This window comes from Rhipicephalus microplus, unplaced genomic scaffold, assembly GCF_043290135.1.
Source record: "Rhipicephalus microplus isolate Deutch F79 unplaced genomic scaffold, USDA_Rmic scaffold_453, whole genome shotgun sequence".
NCBI classification, from domain to species: domain Eukaryota; kingdom Metazoa; phylum Arthropoda; class Arachnida; order Ixodida; family Ixodidae; genus Rhipicephalus; species Rhipicephalus microplus.
Window position 1 is genome coordinate 12,501 of NW_027465017.1, and position 4,752 is coordinate 17,252.

General features: G+C 57.4%; 2 non-coding genes across 2 annotated transcripts; both read right to left on the bottom strand.

The window, feature by feature from the left end:
• Positions 1–150: 150 nt before the first annotated feature.
• Positions 151–303, bottom strand: LOC142794531 (5.8S ribosomal RNA). Its single transcript, XR_012892420.1, has one exon. It is a non-coding gene; the product is annotated as a 5.8S ribosomal RNA (ribosomal RNA).
• A 1,719-nt stretch (positions 304–2,022) lies between these two features.
• LOC142794538 (small subunit ribosomal RNA) lies at positions 2,023–3,837 on the bottom strand. The gene has a single exon (XR_012892425.1). It is a non-coding gene; the product is annotated as a small subunit ribosomal RNA (ribosomal RNA).
• Positions 3,838–4,752: the final 915 nt, after the last annotated feature.

Below are 4,752 nucleotides of genomic sequence, written 5' to 3' on the forward strand. Positions count from 1 at the left end.
GCACGACGGTCGCCACCGTCTCGCCCTTGAGTGGCCGCTGTTGGCGCTCGCTGTGAGGTGTTCAGCGTGCTGTCCGTGTTGCCGACGCGGTCAAAACGAGTCGACGGCTCACGTTCCCTTGTGCGCCGAAGGCTCTCTTGATATGTGATCCGACCCTCAGACAGACGAAGCCAAGGGAAGACCCAAGGCCGCAATGTGCGTTCAAAGAATCAGTGCTCAGTGTGTCCTGCAATTCACACCAAGTCTCGCAGCTGGCTGCGTTCTTCATCGACCCGAGAACCGAGTGATCCACCGCTTAGAGTCGTGAAAAAGTGTTTGTTCAATTCCGTACAGTCAAAACCAAACGTTTCTGGCACTCGGCCAAACAGTGGCCAAGAAGGGCGCTTTTCAGCGCACGCTTGGACTCCAAAACTCTGCCGCGCCTTTTTCGGCTGCCGCAAATCGAGCAAACGGTGTGTTTCGGACGGCGTTTCGCTTTCGCTACTTGCGAGTGCTTTCGTGGTCCACCCCTCTATAAATACTCGGGAGGCGTCGAAGCCGGTTCTCCAAGCCGGACCCGTAGGTATCGTTGTGTGCTCGCTCTCATTGGCCCGCCTAACCAGAAAATGCCTGCGGTACACCCATTTGGATAAGAGTGCACGCAGATGCGGGCCTCGACGGCTACACATTTCCTCGGGCGGCCGCCTCCCGGCCTCCGTGGAGCGCGGGATGCACGGTCCCATCGACAAGCCTCTCCCGTTTTTACCGTGGCGTCGCGGTTCACCACGGCAGGCGGGTCGGTCTCCTCCGCATAAAAAGGGGGACCCCCGCTTTTTGTTCCACGAAATCGCACAAGCTTTTTTCGCATCCACGGTTTGCCACCGCACACCAAAATGCCGATCCGGCTGCCTACTTTAGCCAACAGGTGGAGCCAGGCGCGCCGTACTTGCGCGGCACTTCCCACGTCCACCGAAGTCGGTGCCAAGGACCACTTTCGGCGCCGGAGCCGCGTACGAGCCTACTCGAGGCGGAAGAACGAAGCCAGCAAGGGCCTGGCCGCAAGTGCGTTCAATTGTCGGGACGTCCAAGTCCCTCGTTCTTCCGTGCTTCCTCTTTCGGCAAGTCGTTGCGGCACCTTCCCAAAGCGCGCAGACCCGCTAATCGCGACGAGCGCGACGTGGCCGTGCCGCCTTTCCCTCGGCAGCAAGCAAAACGCCTGGCAACGTCGACGCTCCCCTAACCGCGATCTCGCACCGTGTTTCGTGTGGCGAATTCAAAAGCCGGCCGGCGCTGCTGCAACCATTACGGTCGGTACGCATACGCCGCGGAGGGCGGGACGGTCATCGGAGCGTGCGGTTCCTCCATCGAGTACTGCGCACCTCGGCCGTCGCATCGCCGTGCCATGACCGGCCGCGCGTCAACGCGAACCGGTGCCAGCGAGATCCCTCGCCTGCAAGAACCGACCGGCAGCCTCCGTCACCCGAGGACGCGGAGGCGCTTGCCGCGGACGGCGGGACGGTATGCACTGGTGCACAGCGGACCCGTCACATCGCCAGTTCCTTGACCGACCGCCGACGCTTGTGCCGTTCCTCTCGTACTTGGCAGTCGCCGCGCGATTGTCGGGTCTCGTTCTTGCACGCTCGAACGGTCGGGAGGGCACTCGGCTGGCGTTTCGGGAACGCGCAGCCTCGCCTTCTACCGACGTAACCACGACTCGCCGTTCGCGCTCCGCCGCTCCTGTTTACAGTACTAGGCGGTCCCGCAGCGGTCGGGTCGCGCATTTCGAGCGCTTCGAGCCACGGTGCAGTGGCGGGTCGAAAGCCGACCTATGAGTGCGTTGCGCCGTTTGTACCCGCGTCCGCCACCTGGCCGACCGTCCAAGGTCGCGGTGTTGGCGTCCGCTGGGCGCAACAATTTGTCACGGGGTGCCGCTCCACATTCAGGCAGCCCCGTGGGGAAAAGCCGACCCCGCGTCCAAACGGGGTCAGCGGCAGAAAGTGTCGGGCGCAGACGCAGCTGAGGCGCTCACCCTTCACAATCCGTTAATGATCCTTCCGCAGGTTCACCTACGGAAACCTTGTTACGACTTTTACTTCCTCTAAATGATCAAGTTTGGTCATCTTTCCAACAGACCGGCGCAACCGAAAGGCCGCGCCGGACATCGGTCCGAAGACCTCACTAAATCATTCAATCGGTAGTAGCGACGGGCGGTGTGTACAAAGGGCAGGGACGTAATCAACGCGAGCTTATGACTCGCGCTTACTGGGAATTCCTCGTTCAAGGGGAACAATTGCAAGCCCCTATCCCAATCACGAAAGAAGTTCCACGGGTTACCCAGTCTTTTCAGACAGGGATAAAGACACGCTGCTTCCTTCAGTGTAGCGCGCGTGCGGCCCCGGACATCTAAGGGCATCACAGACCTGTTATTGCTCTGTTTCGTGCGGCTAGGAGCCGCTTGTCCCTCTAAGAAGGTTGTAAGGTGCTGGGAACCCCGCACCTATTTAATAGGCTAGAGTCTCGTTCGTTATCGGAATTAACCAGACAAATCGCTCCACCAACTAAGAACGGCCATGCACCACCATCCACCGAATCAAGAAAGAGCTCTCAATCTGTCAATCCTCCCAGTGTCCGGGCCGGGTAAGTTTTCCCGTGTTGAGTCAAATTAAGCCGCAGGCTCCACTCCTGGTGGTGCCCTTCCGTCAATTCCTTTAAGTTTCAGCTTTGCAACCATACTTCCCCCGGAACCCAAATACTTTGGTTTCCCGGAAGCTGCCCGCCGAGTCATTTGAGTAACTCAGGCGGATCGCTGGTTGGCATCGTTTATGGTCAGAACTAGGGCGGTATCTGATCGCCTTCGAACCTCTGACTTTCGTTCTTGATCAATGAAAACATTCTTGGCAAATGCTTTCGCAGTAGTTCGTCTTGCGACGGTCCAAGAATTTCACCTCTAGCGCCGCAATACGAATGCCCCCGTCCGTCCCTCTTAATCATTACCTCGTATTCCAAAAACCAACAGAACAGAAACGAGGTCTTGTTCTATTATTCCATGCAAGTTTATTCAGGCGACTCGCCTGCGTTGAGCACTCTAATTTTTTCAAAGTAAAAGCACCGGCCATCTCGAGGCACACAATGAAGTGCACCAAGAAAGAACCGGCATGATGTTCAGTCCGAGCCGTCGCATCGGGTAGATGCACTACTCGTCTGGAACTGAGATCCAACTACGAGCTTTTTAACCGCAGCAGCTTTAGTATACGCTATTGGAGCTGGAATTACCGCGGCTGCTGGCACCAGACTTGCCCTCCAATTGATCCTCGTTAAAGGATTTAGAGTGTACTCATTTCAATTACGGGGCCTCAAAAGAGTCCCGTATTGTTATTTTTCGTCACTACCTCCCCGTGCCGGGAGTGGGTAATTTGCGCGCCTGCTGCCTTCCTTGGATGTGGTAGCCGTTTCTCAGGCTCCCTCTCCGGAATCGAACCCTGATTCTCCGTTACCCGTAACAACCATGGTAAGCAAGTAACCTACCATCGAAAGTTGATAAGGCAGACACTTGAAAGAAACGTCGCCGGCTCGTGGCCATGCGATCAGCACAAAGTTATCCAGAGTCACCACACAATACGGGCCGAAACCCGATCGATCTTGGTCTAATAAAAGCACCCGTTACCCAAAGGGCTCCAGGCTCACTGCATGTATTAGCTCTAGAATTGCCACAGTTATCCAAGTAGGAAGAAACGATCTAAGGAACCATAACTGATTTAATGAGCCATTCGCGGTTTCGCCTTATTTCGGCATGTACTTAGACATGCATGGCTTAATCTTTGAGACAAGCATATGATTACTGGCAGGATCAACCAGGTAATCGTTCGACTGCGCGTCCGTCCTCGCCTTCGGCGGGCCGGACGCAGTCTGTGTGCGGCGGAGGCCACCTTCAGGCGCCCCAACACGCTTATTTTGCACTCCGAGATGACGGCGTTCGAGCTCGCTACGGCACAACCTTCCCGAAAGACGAGTGGGAGCCGTGCGGCAAGAAGCACGTTCATGCTCGCTCTTTTTCGTTGCATCGACTCGGTCGCGCCGTGCGGGTTGCCCAAGCCCGCTGCACTGTCGGTGGACCGGCCGGAACTAGCAACGGAGCCGAGACTGCAAAGCCGCCAGACGACGGGTCACGCCCGCGTCTTCGGCGCTTTCGCATCTGAATCGCCCGAGGACGACACGGAACACACCTCGATATCGTGGTAAAACGGCACCGTCCGACAACCAGCCCCTAACGCATCAAGCGGATGAGGCTGCAGACGACTGCCGTGGATTCCCCTGGAGCAGACCCGAGGACACGCTTGACGAGGCCGAAGCCCGCCGCATATCAGACACCCGGTCGCTTTCGCGTACGCCGCTCACGAGAACCCCCACATAATAGCAGCGATAAGTACCCAGACCTCCTTGGGCACTAATACGAGCGTACTCGAGAAAATTTCACCGCGGGTGTGCCCCGAAACGTGTGGCACGTTGAGCGTGCCACAAGTCTACGTCGCTCTCAAACCCGCCGAGGTCGTAGAATTTGCGACCCTACTCACGAAATTCCCACCGAGGATACGGCCGCAAACGTACCGCACCTTGGGTAGGCCACGAGTTTGTGCAACACTACGCTGACGGCACAGCACCGAGGTCGTGCGCGCACGCACGGGAAAATTCCGCCGCGGTTTCTGCCGAAAACGTGAGGCACCACGACTCTCCGCAAGTTCGCGTCGACTGCGAAAGACCGAAGTCGTGAACGAC